Source organism: Schistocerca americana, chromosome 3 (genome assembly GCF_021461395.2).
Source record: "Schistocerca americana isolate TAMUIC-IGC-003095 chromosome 3, iqSchAmer2.1, whole genome shotgun sequence".
In the NCBI taxonomy this organism is placed as follows: Eukaryota; Metazoa; Arthropoda; class Insecta; order Orthoptera; family Acrididae; genus Schistocerca; species Schistocerca americana.
The window spans coordinates 125,276,133-125,295,084 of NC_060121.1; positions in this window are offsets into that span (position 1 = coordinate 125,276,133).

Sequence of the window (18,952 nt, forward strand, 5' to 3'; positions counted from 1 at the left end):
AACATTCCAAAGCATTGGTTCATACTGGATCTTTGATAATATTTGTAACACAGAACCTTTATCCATGCCAAGTCGCCGTTTAATTGCAACTATAGCTTGCAACATAAATGAAACACTAGATTAAATAATATCACTATAATCACAAGGTATTATACTAATTAAATTGCATTAATTCTGTTACATTAATTCTGTTGCTGTGTGCAACTAAGAGTACGCCTAGACAATAAAATAGAGTAGTGGCGGTGTGCCAAATAATTATCTGCAGCGATGGCTGATATGCAACCTATCAGGGTGGCTTCCGGAACAAAAAAGGTGACGTCTTCTCGGCAAGACAACTGAACTGCGTAATTATTCTAATGTTCCAGCGGTTGCACACCAAAGTTGATACAACTGCTTATACTAATTAATATCTTAAGAAATTCTTTATTTATATTCTGAACTTATATCTACTTTCTTGCAATATAGCCACACCCATCCTGCAAATGTGCCTTTAAATAGTGCCCTGAATTGCGAGGCGAAATGATGCACCTGCAGGCAAGCTATTCACCCTAAAGCACATCAGTACAATATTTACATACATATTAAAATAAAATTCATGGCATACTCCATTTGAATGAGATGCGTACAGCCAGGAGAATTGTGTTGATATTGCAGCTGCCACGCATGCATTCGTCCTGGGTCATGCGTCGTGTCATTGAACACCAGTGGATTTCCACTCCACAACATAAGTTCTGTGAAGGCATGGTTGCAACACTTCGGATGGCAAAATGCCGTCAATCCTCGATTTGTCCAGGTGACAGTGGCCATCTTATTCTGAGAACATTACATTCCCTGAAGTCCCATCTAAAATTTCTCCACCAGTGGAGTTGCCTTCAATGATTTTGTGAATCGTGACTGTAGATCCAGTGGTTTAGCATTTCCTTATTTTGCACAGTTGCATCATGGTAAATGTCATTAGGTGATGCACTTGGCATGCATCATGCTCACAGTTTATCTGGCGATGTACAAATAATGTTTGTTAACAAGGTTTTTTTGCATAAATACAAATTTCATCATAACCTTTCTCATAGCGATATATAAAGAATAGTTTTTAACAATTTTGCACACGTACTTCATCATGGTTACAGGCATTGCGGTGTATGTAGAATGTCTTTAAGGCAGTCTCTTTCACATAGATCTCGTGGTTTTACACATTTTGATACATACTACAAATTCTGATCACATTTACATACCGACATATTACATTTTGCTTTAGATTAATATACATAATTACATATAAATATATTACATTTTGACTTTATATGAAATACAAGTATTTACATAATTTTACAGACATTACAGAGTTTTGAATCAAATTTTGCATTCGTGCAATGATGTCACCCGAAATTGGAAAGGTAAGTCACGACATCTAGATACATCAGCAAACAAGCCCAAGCACACATATACTAATGGACAAACGTCTAAAGCTGCACACTAAAGTCAAACCAACAGAATTCTCGCGTTATGAGTGTGTGTACATGGCCTTGGCTTCACATATATGTGTTATCCAGTACGAAGTGCATCTAATCCATTTCTATGTGATAGTGTTTGCTTGTTGTGTGGTCTTGTGTACACGTCAATCAGACATCAATAGTCCTTGACTGAGGCTACAATTAGTCATTTATGTTGTTTCAAAAATTTTTTCATTACACTTGCATTAATGTCATCATAACATTTGGTTAAAATTTAGGCTAATGTTGATTAGGTACGTTTGGCAAAGATGGAATCTTTCCTTCCTACTTCTGCTGCTAGCTGGATCAGCTGAAATTAAATTTCTTATGCTACCTAATTTCTTTCTTTTTGTTCTACAACAGGTATGCACCAGGATGCGGTATGTGGACAGTTACATATGGACCATCACACAACAGACGCCACTCCGCTTTGCACCATTTTAGTGCAGAAGATTTGTGGTGAGACCGTAACAGCACTTGCGTGCCTACCTTGAATTCCTGCTTTCCCTTAATAGTACTAGAGTAGTATGTTTCTTGCATTAGCATGCTGTGTCGGCAAGGTTAGTACTTCTTTTATCTTTTCATTGTGTGACAGATACTGAGATGTAATCTTTTGCAACGGATCGCTCAACTCGTTTGACTCTTTGTGGTCGAACATAAGCTCATTAGGTGTATAGGATGTGTCATACATATATTGAAGTTGTTGTGAACTTCTACAAATAGTGATAAATAACTTACCCCATTAAAATGCTGTGTAGGTATATACGTCCTCATGAATCTGTTCAGTTCTCTGAAAATTCGTTCAGTATGATTAGATTGTGGGCTAAAGTTCGAGATAAAGATGCTCTTAATGCTATTGTCCTTTAAATATTTACGCCATTTGTACCCTGTGTAGTTCGTGGCATTCTCAGATAAAATTGCCTCTGTTTTTCCACATCAGGAATGTAGTCATGTGAGAATCGTCTGATGACTGTGTTAGCAGTTGCACATTATTACAGCGCCATCTATCACAAAGTGAAAAAAGTGGTCCAACTAAAACATTCATATTTATTTACGTACTACACGAATATGTAATAGAAAATGGGGGTTCCTATTTAAAAAAAAACGCAGTTGATATCCGTTTGACCCATGGCAGCGCCATCTAGCGGGCCAACCATAGCGCCATCTGCAGAATGAGATTTTCACTCTGCAGCGGAGTGTGCGCTGATATGAAACTTCCTGGCAGATTAAAACTGTGTGCCCGACCGAGACTCGAACTCCCGAGTTCGAGTCTCGGTCGGGCACACAGTTTTAATCTGCCAGGAAGTTTCATAGCGCCATCTGGTTCCCCCCTTCAAGCTAGACAAGTTTCGTTCTTTGTTGTTTTTTCGTTTGACGCTTATTTGGTGATATATTTGGCCCAGTCACGATCAATGGACCACCAGTTAGAGCCATCAGGATGACGACAATAGAATAAAACATCATTATATATCAGATAATGGCTAGATAGTGGATGGTGATATTGATCTATGACTAAAGTTCCTACCTTGTTCTAGTGCAGATCACATTTTTGTTTCTACAGAAATGAATGTATTGTTAGTACTATTGTTTATTCTGCATTAGGAGTATTCTGTAGTCGGTCACATTTTCAATATCAGAGTTACAATCATTCAAACCTTATGGAAGGCGAGACAAAGCGTCAGCAAGGATGTTGCCTTCAATGTATACAATCTCAAATGAGTAATTCTGCAATAAAGCCCAGCATGTTAGTCTAGGATGAACTGACTTACATGTTAACAAAAATGTCAGAGCTCGGTGATCTGTATGAATTTTTGTGTGTTTACCACACAAATAATATTTAAACTTTCTGAAAGCTCAGACAATAGGAAGAGTTTCAAGTTCAGTGGTTGAACAAGTACATTCACATTCACTTAAAGTACAGCTTGCAAATCCAATGACAATCAACCCACGCCACTGCATGACACATCACACATCATACAAAAATCTGAAGTCTGCGTGGTCTAAAATGTTTGCATTGACCAATGCACGCTTAACATTATCAAAATCTTGCTGGCACTGCTCAGGCCAGATCCATACCTGATTCTTCTTAAATAAATCTAGGAGATGCTTACTGTTCAGTAATTGTTGTGACAGGAAACGTCAAAAGAAATAAAAGGACGTCAAAAGAAATAACAGAGTGCTACAAATGACTAGGAAAATTCCTAATAGTGTCCAACTTACCTGGACCAGGGCGTATACCTTGTGCATAAATTGTGTGTCCAAGATACCTAATCTCACTAAAAGCAAATGTTGACTTCTTTCGGTTAGCTGTTAACTGGGTTGTGCAAATTTATCTGGAATCTTTTCAACGGCGACAAGATGTTCACTCCAAGTCTTAGTGGCTATCAAAAGATCATCATCATAATGTGTAACAGTCTCAAATAATTCGTCACCAAGCACAGTATACAAAGCAGTAATAAAAACGCCTGAACTGCCGCTCAGTCCGAAAGGAAGAATACCTGAATATGAATGCAGTATATTTTTTGGAATCAGGATTGATTGCTACTTGTCGAAACGAATTTCTCAAGTCGATCGTGGAAAAGTACTTAGCATCTAAAAATTTCTGTAATTATTCTTCAAAATATTCTGGTTTACTGCGTACAGGTAGTATAATTTCATTTATGGCACGTGTGCCCAACACCACTCTAATACCTCCATTAGGTTTCTTGACAGCAAGTAATGAACTACAAAGAGAGATGTGGAAGGTTCGAAGATCTTCCACTGCAACATCTGTTTAAGTTCTTGCCACACCGCAGGTCATTGAGACAGTGGTTCATTATAGGTTTTGTGATAGTGTATATACTTAGATAATACTTGACAAAGCTCATTGCGTTCATCACCAGTAATAGCAGTGGTTTCACTTAACTTATGGCTAATCACTGTTTTCAAATCATCATATTCTGTATCAGGTGCGAGTGTTGTTTCCTCACTCTCTTGCAAAAATTTAATTTTGTACTCAATACAATTCTTGTCATGTCTGAGAGTCCTGGTATCCAAGTCAATCGTGATTTCACTGCACTTATGTCTGAAGAAACATTTATGTTTCGAGAAGTCAGTAATACTGTCCTTCTCATATAACATATCTAAATCTGTAATACAATTGGTAACAAGATTCTGGACTACAGGTAATGACCATTGTAGTGTTCCATTATCTATATTAATGGTCACAAAAACCTGTTTCGTAATTCTACTAGATTTATTACCTATCTTACACTTTTGAACAGGAAACTCTGGGACAGGTTAAAATTCAGCTATTTTCTTATAGAATTATAAGACAAAACACTCACAGCCACTCCTGTGTCCAAAACGATACTGGTTGGAATACCTCCTACTATACCAGTAGCTGTAGCTAAAACTGTTTCATTGCTAGATGAACGTTATTGTGTATTTTCCTGCTGTAACGTTCCCTGGCAAACTCATGTTATTAAAGAACAAGAGTTTATTTGTACCATATACGCCGCTCTGGGCAAGTTGTATATATCGTAATTATTGAACAAAAATATTACTGAATGTGGTGTAAAAGACATTTGTTATTCTCCTTATATTTTTTGTTGTAATATTTCTCTGTATTTAGGATAGGAATTTTTCTGTATTTATTATGTGATTGTAAAATGTGTCAGTATTTGCGATAGCAGAGATATAAAATGTTGCCAGAAGAGAATAATATCGTCAATTTGCAAAGAAATGTTAATAGTCAGCAATACTATTTAAGCACAATGCATTATGTATTCTTTGGTCTTCTCTGTTCAGAAGTCATTGCGGTAGGACACTGTGAAAGAGTTTTTTACGAATGTGTAGACTTCTTTTGTCTCTGTCTGGACTTAGCCGCCATTAGACAATGCGTTACGAATTAATGTGGGTTGTATTGTTGTTTGATCTAAATATATTGGAGTTTATCAAAAGTGTGAATTATTTGTGTAAATTAGCTTGCCCACGTCATCTATAAAATTTCTTTAAGAATTTTTCAGCATTTTTTAGCGGTGTTGTTGGGCTGTGCCACGACCAACAATAGCAGAGGCGGCACATTTAAAAAATTATCAAACCCATAAATCGGGAACAGATGCATAAAAATCAATAGTGAATTAAGAAATTGTTCTTCTTTTTCAGTGATCCTGTGGCTGATAAAATTTGAATTAATTATACGTTTGTGCATTCGTAGGCGGATAGTTAATGTTAGTTAACATTGAAATTTAAACAGTTTGGTTCTTTAAAATAACTCAAATGCATAGTGAAGTAGGTTTGATCAGTGATAAATGTCGGCTTGGCAATAATTAAAACATTTTCTGCTGATAGAGATAATCTTGTGTTCTATGGCTAGTGCCGGGATAAAATTCAGTAAAAATATTTAACAAAAAACCCACTGCATCTGGAAAGTGTATGCCAAGGCCGAATGATTTAAAGGACTCAATTCTCAACCTAATATTCTTAACCAGTTCATATGAGTTCACGTAAATATTATTTTTTCTTTAAATGTATGTAATTCTTAAGAAAGTAAAAATTTTTATTACCACACGAAAATAACAGAATGGTTCTACAACAAAGTTCGCACGAAAGAAAATTAACTTAAAAGCAAAAGATAAAATTTATTTTTCTTCTTTAACGAAATTTCAAATCAATTCCATTCATTTCGACGATTTCGTTAAATTGGCGCCCAACGTGGGGCTTGAATATGCAGTGGCCACTAAATACCCGTGAGATAACTATGGAATTAATATAGTCGAACTTTGTTGCAGAACATTTAATAATTTTTCTATGTATTGTATGTATTGCATAACCAATATTGTGTGGTAATACCTGTGTATGATTTTTTGCATGAGAACACTATGTACCCAGAGGCAAGCTGAAGAAGAGAGCTCAATATTTCGAAAAATTAATTACCTACCACAATATCAGGGGGCAGCTGCACCCAAGATAGATCACCAAAAGGTAAAGCTACAGTGTAGTTGTCCTGTGGGTAGTAAAGTAGCCTCAGTGCAGTGTTCTCGGATCATTAGTGGTGTGCTTGTTGTTAGTACTTTGTTTTAAAATAACAGGACATTTAGGTAGTTAGTCATTGTAGTATATAGTAAGTGTGTATTAGTTAATGTCCATTTCTTGTGTGATTATGTCAGTGAAACCTGAGTGTTAGGATATTTAGTTCAGATTTTATTTCTTTTGTTTACTATGGTTAGATTGCGTAGTCAGAAAGATATCAACATGGATAATGAGCAACAGTCAGTAAGTAGTGATATCGAGTTGGAAAGTGGGACACAAAGTAATGTTAGTGACGTAGTTCAGGAAGTACAATGTGAGAATCTGGGGGCAGGACAAGAAATGTTGCCACTGCCACCCAGTGACTCAGTTGATAGCGGAAATACTGTGCCATCCGCAAGCACTGGACACGGACCAGAGAGTGGTGTGATATCAGAAGTGCAATCATTAAGAGTTATGTTCGAACGCATGCTCAATTTCCAAGCTGAATTTGTACATATGCAAGCGGAGCGTGACCAGAGATTGGTAGCTGAATTTGCATGCAAACAAGCAGAACGCGATAAAGAACGTGATGCTAAACAAGCAGAGCGTGATAAAGAACGTGATGCTAAACAAGCAGAGCGTGACCGACGCCTGCATGAGAGGGACTTGCAGTTGATGCAAAGTTTAGAAGTTATGCAAAGTGAGCTTGTTAGTTTGAAACAAAAATATGAAACCATACCCAAAACAGTGCATGAATTAAGCGAAAGAGTAGACAGTATTCAAGTGGCTAACGCCAATATCGTAGAGGAAATTAGTGTCCTGACTAACAGAGTCGAGCAATTGGAAATTGACACAACTCAAGTACTTGAGGACAAAGTGATCGAACAAGTGCACAAAGCAGAAAATGAAGTCATAAAAGAAATAGATCAGAAAGTGCACGCCGCAATTGAGGCCAGAGATGTGAGCTCAAGTGCGGATGTGCAGGATCTAAAAAAGATAGTGCACAAGGACATTCCGCTGTGGCAGCGGAGTGTGGACCGTCGTCTTGCCGAAATGGAGCTTAGCTTGCGGCATGACGAGGCACAGGCGTATGTCACGCCAGCCAGGTCCAACAATGATAGGCATATAAATACTGCAGTAAAAATTTGCGACTGCGAGACAGAACAGGCAACAAGTGTGAGCGAAACAAATAAATGTCATTCCAAAGTAGTGATTGAAGAAAGCTTGATTAGGAACCGACAGTTTCAGATCTTTACAACGGAGAAGAAATCTGTTCACCCTGTAGTGTTTATCAAGGGATTTAGGAACATTTTGCCTAGCGTTTGGAGTCATACCCAGAAAATACAGTTCGTTATGTCCTACATACAAGGAGATGCTGCATTATGGGCAACCGAAGCAGCTGACAGTTGTGATACATATGAGCAATTTGAAAAAGCATTCTTGGCCAAATATTGGTCAACATGTATCCAGGAGAGATTACGGAAGGAGGTATATAATCCAGAGCCGTATTCTCCACGACTAGGCAATTTGCGAAAATATTTTGAGAAGTACATTAATAAGACCCGTTACTGGGACGAACAGATTTCATCCCGGGATTTGATCAGGCTTTTGAAATCACACTTGCCGATACTTGTAAAGGAAAAACTTATACACGTGCCCGAAAATTATATGGAACATTTCTTGTCTGTTCTGGACTCAATTGACCTGATTCAGGAGGACGTTAAGGCAGCTACTGAACGGGCTAGAAGTAACGGAAACGGTTATAGAAATGGTAGAAATAACACGCCTCCACCAAGTAATGGAAACGGCGGAGGTAATAATAGGAGACAAGATTATGCACAAAACGGAAATAGAGGTAGAGACCGGAACGGCAATAGTCCGCCGGTGAATAATGACCGGAAAATGAGGTTCGATGACCGGTATGAAACAGGCCCACCAAGCAATAGTAGATGGAAAAATGCCAGGGGGCCGAGCAGCACTAATACTTATAATGATGCAAACCGAACTTGGCCGCAGAACCAGAGGCCCAGTCCGGACCGGCAAAACAGTGATAGGTATGACAATAACCGACCGCCACCACAAAATGCGCCAATTGCGCAACCGTGGCGGCCGACACAACAAAACGTGCACATAGTGGAGGCCCGTGACACAGAGCAGCCACACCCATCCACTAGCAATAATTCAACAAACTAGATGCAGCCGAGATACGCTCTCCATCGTCGGCTGAGGTTTGGAGTGAGAGCAGCCCGACACAGAACAAAACACCGAACAACATCTGTATCCTTAGGTATAATGACGGGGTACAGATGGGAGATGAATTAATAACTGAACCATCCACGTGCATAAAGGAGCGCAAAGACAAAGTACAAGCGATAATAGGGGTCAAAATTAACAATATTGATGTGCAAGCGGTCATAGATACAGGTGCTACTGTCAGTGTTATGAGTATGGACTTATTCAAAGTACTGGGGAAGGAAAGGCGTATGCTGACTTTTCCCGTGATTAATTGTAAAGTCACTGGAGCCATAAGTGCACAGCGACAAATAATTAAACTCCAAGTGCGGGTAGAGATGTATATAGGGGATGAAGCCATAGCGTGCTCATTCCTGGTAGTAAAGGGTTTAAAAGTAGCCTGCATTTTGGGGGTAGATTTTTTGAGAGAAAGGGACGCAATAATCGACCTTTCTCGGGGAAAATTAAGTTTGATGAATGCTGGTAGGAGAATAGAATTGTCCATGCTCAGATCTGAAGAGGTACCTGTACCTAATTGTAATGCTATTAACATAAAGTGTAGGAATCAGTCGATACTACATTTAGACAATCATGGTCTAGGACAGAATCTCTATTATCCTGACGTACAAGGTGATCAATTAAAAGCAAATGTGGACGCACTTGTGAACAAAGTATCACAGTCCGAAAATTTGAACTCTATGCAACAGCAGGATTTGGTACAGTTATTATCTAATTATGCAGACGTATTTTCAGAATGACCAGGAATTGTTAAGGGATATCAGTACAATATCGAGGTGAAGCCTCACAAAACTTACTGTCGAGCCTCATACTCCATTCCTTGGTCCAAGAAGGAAATAGTAGCTAAAGAAATAAGAAAACTGATCGAGTGGGGAATAATAGAACCGTCTTTGTCCCCTTATAGTAGTCCTTTGGTGGCGGTAGCAAAAGCAGACGGACAGGTACGGTTAGTACTAGATGCGAGAGACATAAATGAAATTATTGTACCCGTTAGGACTCATCCGGAAAATCTTGATGAGCAAATTCAAAAAATTCATGGAGTGCAATATTTGACATCTATTGATATGAGAAGTTCATTCTGGCAAATCCTGCTCACACCCGAGTCGAGGAAATATACTGCATTTATATTTGGGGGAAGGAGCTACCAATTTAGGGTACTACCTTTCGGCTTAAATGTAAGTGCAGGAGTTTTCATAACAGCCCTCGACGCGGTTTTAGGTCCGGATTTGCTGCAAAGGGTAACAGTGTATGTAGACGATCTAGTGATTGCCACTGCCACCTAGGAGGAGCACGTAGAACTACTGAGTAAAGTCTTAGAAAGGTTTAAGCAAGCGGGAGTAACAGCGAATCTTGATAAATCCAAATTTGGACGTAATCAGATTAAATTTCTAGGTCACATAATAACACCACAAGGCATCAAGCCTGACAGCAAAAAACTTGATGTAATTCGTGGGTTTCCTAGTCCGAGAACTAAGAAACAGCTCAAAGCATTTATAGGTCTAGCATCTTTTTTTAGACAGTTTGTTCCCAACCAATTAATGAATAACGAATCTTTATTGAGCCTGTTGCGTAAAAATGCGCACTGGGTGTGGACAGAAGAATGTCAACGCGTATTTGACGCTATCAAAAATGCCTTGGTGAACGCAAACATACTGCGACACCCAGACATGACAAAAGATTTTTGTATAGCGACAGATTCGTGTTCATACGGTCTGGGCGCGTGTTTATTTCAGTGGGACAGGAGCAACGACCCCACAACAATCAATGTAATCGGATTTGCCAGCCGCACTCTAAACAGCTGCGAGAGAGCATATTCCGCTACCGAATTAGAGGCTCTCGCAGTGGTTTGGGCGGTAAAGAAATTTAACTATTACATCTATGGTAAAGAAGTCAAAGTATTCAGTGACCACCAGGCTCTGAGCTATTTAATGACTTGCAAATTATACCATACCCGCTTGCTAAGATGGAGGTTAGCATTACAGGAATATAAAATTAAAATCATGTACCTAAAAGGACAAGATAATGTTGTAGCAGACGCCTTGTCGAGGCTTCCACTAGGGCAATCCTCAATGTCAAATATTTTGGAACAATCGGAGGAATATCGAATACTATTAGTACAAGATAAGGTACATAGGAGGGACTTTCTACGTATGTGTAAAAATATGTCTATACTGCAGGAAACTGATCCGATTTGGCGAGATATCATTAGTAAAATTAAAGAAGGAACCAATCTTAAAAGTGTTCAGAATTTCAAAATAGTAGATAATATTCTGTATTATAAAACAGGTGTGTCAAATGACCATGGAGTCGTGTGTATACCACAACAGGCTATCCCAGCTGTAGTGTGGCACACGCATTTAGCATGGGGTCACGCTGGGATAGGCAAGACGATAAGGATTTTGTCCAAATTCTGTTATTTTAAGGGGATAAGCCAGCAGACTCGCACCATTATCAGGACTTGTCCTCTGTGCCAAAAAGCTAAGTTTCAAAATAAGTCCACAAGGTTTGAACTGCATCCTATAGTGCCTCATCGACCACTTCAGTTAGTATCTATAGACATAGCAGGACCCTACCCACGAGCCAGGGGTGGATTGAAGTACATTTTAGCGGTGTATGACCTTTTCTCTAAATATTTAAAAATATACTGCCTTAAATCAGCCACTGCTCGTGGAATAGTTAAATGGTTAGGGAAGGAATATTTTACACAAGTGGGTAAGCCTGAAGCGATAATATCGGATAATGCTTCCTACTTTACAGGCCATACCTAGAAAAACTATTTACATGAACAAGATATAAAGCATATACTAATTTCCCGTTTTCACCCACAAGCAAGTTTAGTAGAGAGAACATTTGGAGAGTTAAATAAATTTTTCAGGTTATGCATTGCATATAAACACACAAGATGGCCAGATCTGATACCTAAGTTTGTAGAAGTTCACAACGCAACCCCGCATGCTTCAACGAGGTATCCACCAAACGAGATTATAATGAATAATAATAGAGTTTTGAATGAGTGGCTGGCACCTTTGCCTAAGGTCCCAGTCATTCCTGAGCCTAAGGAAGAGAAGATAAGAAAAGCAGGGTGCAACCTTACCAGGTGCGCTCAGAAAAGGAAAGAAAAATATAATCGACATGTGACGAATAACCAAAAATTTAGTGTTGGGGACTTGGTACTCTTACGCAATCATCCTAAGTCCTCGGCATCCTTGAAACAGAATAGCAAGTGGCAATTGGTGTACAATGGACCTTTTAGAGTAGTAAGTGTGCCACATGAGTGTAGCTATCTCTTAGCAGATCCACACTCAGGGAGAGTACGGGGACTGTATCCGCGTAAGGATGTAAAAGCATTCCTACAGTAAAAGACTAATAGTCCTATGTGGACACCATTCTTTTGTAAATAATGAACATTAATGATGTGTGATCTTTAGAGATAATGTACTAGTGTAGAAGTGTTTAGTTATAAGAATATGATTGACTTTCTCATGTGTATGGATATTTGTGTTATGTACTCTTTTAATTTGTGTTATCTAGAACATGCTCTAAATGTTTGCACAGATAATCTGATTAGTGCAATTATTTGTAGTGTTAAGCTGTGACAGAGTTCAATCAAAAAGAACATTTTAGTAATGATTAGCAATGATTAGTTAGTGTACTACATAATTTTCTATGTGCCCAAATTTGAAATATTTCTTGGCACAATCTTTTCTATTATGTGTATGTATGTATATATGTGTAGTTGTCAGACTGACAGATTCGAACCCAGAATAATATCAATAATATGAGGCCCTGAGAACTTTATTATCTCACCAATGTTATTAGAGAAAATAATGCACCCAGTAGTGACCCGAGGGCACCACGGGAGGCAAACTTGGTTTGCAAATTTATGTAATGCAAAGTTACGCACAAAGAAGCTTCAATTGAAGCATGTGCAGATTCAAACAGTAAAAAAGAGCTAGCCAGATACAGTCCAAGTCAATTTTTGCCTACGGAGACTACACTGTAGTTACGTAGGACGTTGATAGTAAAGTGTGATATGAGTTCAAAGGAGTTATTGAACAATATGCCTGAATCCGGCTGGAATGCACAAATAAAATCTACTCGAACACGAATATAGATGACTTTTGGGCAAACTAATACCAAATTTTAATATTTTGTTACCATGTACGCAAATATCACACCTTGGTAAAGAGTTACGAATGTGCTGTTACAAAAAAAAAAAAAAAAAAAAAAAAAAAATTTGTACAGCAGACATTGTAAATAAAAATAAAGGAACTTTAACAAAAGTGCAGTATTGTGCGGCAGAGACAGACAGTGACTGTTAAACCTGCAGCAATACGTCACGGAGTAGTTGAGTATAAGTAATAAAAAACTGTATCATCGCCGTGTGTGCAAGTGGACAAGGAACTAGCACGACACGAACAGTGAACCGATAACGGACGGTGGATCAAGTTAGTGTCAAACTTTAACTCTTTGTGTGTCAAGGGACGCTAGGAAAGCGCATTGACTACAGAGATACATTTTGTCCAAAGGTGAAAACTTGCGTGTGACTAATGACAAGTCATGACATGGTGAAAAATATTGTGTGCCCATAAAACGTGTTACTGTGACAACGAAACATTGTGCAAACCAGACTAGTGAAGGCCTACTGAGTAATAACTGCCACTAACTGTGTGCGTTCTTTCCCACAGCAGGAAAAATGCCTATAAGGATAGTACACTGTTTCTGAACTTGTTGCATGTTTCCTGGAGCACTGCAAGAAGACGTCGCACGGGCGAGCGGATATCCAACGCGCATCCGGCTACATCAGCTATGCAGCGGCCGCAGCAGCCCGTAGCAGACCAGACAGACAGCCACGCCCCTCCGCGCCGTAGCTGACAACGCCGGGGGCGGTGACCTACAGGGAGTCAGCGCGCCGCGCCGAGCGCCGCTCAACAATCACTCCGCACCGCTCACCAAATACAGCATTATTGATTTTTTTTTATGTTCACATAAACTGAATAACATGTCAATGACTTCATTTCGATAAACATTGAACATTTACTATGTAGGACAAGTGACCTTGTAGTGTATCACAAGAATAATAGTGTCACGCACAAAAACTTCCGTTGAACTGTATGTGACTGTGATATTGTGTAATTGTGTAACCGTTTGTGACGAACTGCTAATTTAATTCAAATGAATAACTGCTAAAGAGACAATATTGACCATGAACCAACTGGGATGGCTGGGCTCCGGCACAGTTTTGCCCAGGTTTCCTGTTTGCCTACGCCCAAATGGGGGAGCCATGAACTTATATAACCCTGGGACTAAATAAAAGAGCCATTCCATAAAAAAAAAAAAAAAAAAAATTACAGAAGTGTAAAGAACGTTACTGGCACCATTGTGTCAAAGTGTAAAAACTCTTTGCCAAATGCTGCCAGGGGGCAATGTAACGTTCCCTGGCAAACTCATGTTATTAAAGAACAAGAGTTTATTTGTACCACATACGCCGCTCTGGGCAAGTTGTATATATCGTAATTATTGAACAAAAATATTACTGAATGTGGTGTAAAAGACATTTGTTATTCTTCTTATATTTTTTGTTGTAATATTTCTCTGTATTTAGGATAGGAATTTTTCTGTATTTATTATGTGATTGTAAAATGTGTCAGTATTTGCGATAGCAGAGATATAAAATGTTGCCAGAAGAGAATAATATCGTCAATTTGCAAAGAAATGTTAATAGTCAGCAGTACTATTTAAGCACAATGCATTATGTATTCTTTGGTCTTCTCTGTTCAGAAGTCATTGTGGTAGGACACTGTGAAAGAGTTTTTTTACGAATGTGTAGACTTCTTTTGTCTCTGTCTGGACTTAGCCGCCATTAGACGATGCGTTACGAATTAATGTGAGCTGTATTGTTGTTTGATCTAAATATATTAGAGTTTATCAAAAGTGTGAATTATTTATGTAAATTAGCTTGCCCACGTCATCTATAAAATTTCTTTAAGAATTTTTCAGCATTTTTTTAGCGGTGTTGCTGGGTTGTGCCGCGACCAACAATAGCAGAGGTGGCACATTTAAAAAATTATCAAACCCGTAAATTGGGAACAGATGCATAAAAATCAATAGTGAATTAAGAAATTGTTCTTCTTTTTCAGTGATCCTGTGGCTGATAAAATTTGAATTAATTATACGTTTGTGCATTCGTAGGCGGATAGTTAATGTTAGTTAACATTGAAATTTAAACAGTTTGGTTCTTTAAAATAACTCAAATGCATAGTGAAGTAGGTTTGATCAGTGATAAATGTCGGCTTGGCAATAATTAAAACATTTTCTGCTGATAGAGATAATCTTGTGTTCTATGGCTAGTGCCGGGATAAAATTCAGTAAAAATATTTAACAAAAAACCCACTGCATCTGGAAAGTGTATGCCAAGGCCGAATGATTTAAAGGACTCAATTCTTAACCTAATATTCTTAACCAGTTCATATGAGTTCACGTAAATATTATTTTTTCTTTAAATGTATGTAATTCTTAAGAAAGTAAAAATTTTTATTACCACACGAAAATAACAGAATGGTTCTACAACAAAGTTCGCACGAAAGAAAATTAACTTAAAAGCAAAAGATAAAATTTATTTTTCTTCTTTAACGAAATTTCAAATCAATTCCATTCATTTCGACGATTTCGTTAAACTGCAACAGTTCATCAAATAAGCTCTCATCATGATTGTAGCGTATAAATAACAGTGATTGTTGCTTGAAACTATCTGCTACATAATCATTGTGTTGTTCATCAGTGGGTGTATAAAACAATGATTTGATATTGAAGTCGCCCCCAACCCTTCTTCAGCCACGACCTGGGGCACAGTAGTGTCTGTGTTTAGTTTCACGTCGTCGCAATTGATGCAGGTGATGATACAAGCGGCGGTGGATTTTCACATGACACTTCTATTATGTTTACATTAGGGTATTGTGCATTCCACTCTCAAATCTGTTGTGGCTTTCGTGGTTGAGCACCTTGGCTTACCTGCTGATTGGTGGGTAAAAACCAATTTTGATTTTGTTCAGTCTGTGGTGGCATTTGCCACGGACCTGTGTCGATGTTGTAATGAGATGGTGGACCAGTATTTTGGTACCCATTACCGTAGTTACTGTTCCAGTTTTGCTGTTGATTTTGTTCGGGTTGATAACTGTTTTTGTTGTTTCGGTTTCTGTATATCCATAATTGTTGTTACGACCCTTCTTTTGTGGGTTGTCGCTTGTTGCGTACGATATATTATGATTATTGTTCATGTTGGGGAGTGTGTTGATTTTCATCCGTGTATGGGTTTGTAGAAGGAAGCTGTTGATTCTGCTGCAGTACGTAACCAACAGCGGCTGGCGCACTAGGATTAAGTTGGCTAGCCTGCACGTTTTGCATATCTCTGATGTTAAGGTTCGTTTGAGCAGTTACCAAGGGGGCTCACGCGCATGCGCAGCGCTTTCTCCCACTTTCTGGCTACTGGAAGTGGGGCTGCTTGCTGTATGAGCAGTAGCAGCAAGCTGCCAGTTACTACCCGGAAAAATGTTTCTGGCGCAGCCAGTTTCGCGCATGTGCAGAGCTGTGTGAGTTGGAGTGGGGGCAGACCCGACGTGCGTGTTCACTGTTCAAGTGTTCATTCTAGAGGCGGGCCAAACGGTTATTCTGGAGTAACCGTTATCGCAGTTCTAGTTATTCTCTGATAACCGTTATTGTTAACGGTTATTAATAACTGCCAAGTTATTTTTCGCTAGCGAATACCGAATACTCCGAGAGTTAAATAACGACATAGTTGGAATCCATCAGTTTAGTTATCAGTATAACTGCGAGTAGTGTGAAATGGTAGGAATGTCGTATGAATCGTATCATAACGTTAGCTTATTAACTCCGGGTACATTTTAGTTGGTGTTAGAACGATTATTAGTGTTTCATATTATATGTTTGTAGGTTATCGGTCGCTATTAGAAATATTATTTTCGCAGCTGCATCAGAAAGTACGCGGAACTTCGCCACAGCACTGTTTAAGTAAAATGTTAACAACGTGCTTTTTTAAGTATGAAGTAATATGTAAACTGAATACTGTAGGTTAAATTCGAAGCTGAATTTCTTGTGCTGCTCACATAATAGAATAAAGTGTACAGCCTTGTAATACAACAAAAAAATCTACGTAATGTGACAGATTCGTTTACTCCTGTGATGTAAAAGATAGTCCTGTTGGGGAAAGTGTGAGTACGCTAATCTAAGTTTTATGTGAGATTTGGAAACTGCTCGATTTCTCCAGCTACAGCATGTTTATAACATATGAAGACATGCAGATCGAAAAGGTTGACAGTGTTACATTTCTGGGACTACAACTCGATAATAAATTCAGTTGGAAAGGGCGTACCACATTTTTTCACTCTATTATTTCATAATGCAGCATATCCTGTGGTAACTCATCAAACGTAGCAAAAGTTTTTTGCATGTAAAAGCGTGTAATAAAAATCGTTTGTGGTATAAATTCAAGAACATTATGTAGGAACCTGTTCAAGGAACTTTGTATTCTAACCACTGCTTCCTAGTATATTTATTCCTTAATGAAATTTGTTGCAAGTATTTCCAACCAATAGCTCAATACATAATATCAGTACTAGAAATAGGAACAGCAATCTACATAAAGACCTAAAATCACTTACCTTGGTCCAAAAGGAGTCCAATATTCAGGAACATGCATTTTCAATAAACTGCCAGAGTCAGCAACCATTAAAAACTTGGTTTCAGATAAAGCACGGTTTACAGTGTGTTTGAAAGACTTTTTGATACAGAAATGTCTGATTCCACCCGTCATCAATATCCCGGAAATGGCTATTTTAAGTGTGTCCATGGCGTCACTACACACACACACACACACACACACACACACACACACACACACACACACATGGCAACAAACACGAAGATACATACAAATAAAACAATAACATCAACCACCAAAAATACAATCAAACCAACAGGACAACTGCGGGAAGTTGGGGGTTTTAGGGTGAGGACAAGCTAGTAAAAAAAAACACCATGATCCCAAAACACAAAATGAAGAACAAAAAGAAAAAAAATACAGCATTCTGCTACACCAACAAAAATCTGCAGGAATCAAACACTTCCCTTGAACACTATAGGTCAACCATAGGTGACCATACCAAAACACCAATACCCACAACTAAAAGCACCAAAATTGGAATCTGACATTTCCCTTGACCTACATGGGTAAACCCCAGATGACGATAGCAAAACATCAACATGTACAACTATGAAAATGGGAATCGGTCATTTCCGGTGACCTATATAGGTCCACCACAGCTACTGACGCCAAAAAACCAACACCTACAACTGCGAAAAATAAATCCACAATCCCAAAAGTCCACAAATCAATCATCCCCCACACACAAATACCAACTCATAAACACCGTCCCGTAATGACATTCACACACCACAACACGTTTTTACGTCGAAGCAGACGGGTGGAATCGGACGCTTCCACTGACCCCTCCTTCTGCTCTGTAGATGAATATCATAACAAAGACTGATAGACCAGCTTAGGTAAAAATTCTGCTATATTTCAGTTTTGACAGCACTTGGTTGCAACAGTCAAGATCTGGTATTCTGTGTATGATAAATTTGTTAAAAGTACGTAACTGTGTTTTATTCTGACAGTGTATCAATTCTGTAAATATTAGCAGTTACCGTAATATATTCACATATTTTGACAGTCTCCTGACAAATGATGAGGATAATAATTATTATATTCAACTGTATTATGTTATTCTTCCTGACATGTTATTTGTCATTCGCGATGGCCAGCGGCTATTTCCGAAGAAGTACGTAAATATTTGTTCGCTCCAGTAACTATCGTCTCTGAAATATCACCGGGGTCTAAGACTGGAGTCACTGTGTCAGGAACACAACCACACAGTTATTCCGTTACCAACTTCCAGGTTACCTGTAATGGTAGCCCGATAAAGATAACTGCCAGAGGAAAACACCGATCTCTGACAGTTATTTCCATAGTCGCTCGAATTCCTTATGGTACCTCTTTTTATACTACCCGTCCAAGATAAATTGACATATGAGGCGGTGGCTTAAGGAAAGACCGTACTTGTTAATGCCTGTACTGCAGCTCCTATCAGCCACCGCTCGGACATTAACTTTATTTAATTGTTTGTGCTAAAAGTAACGAAGAC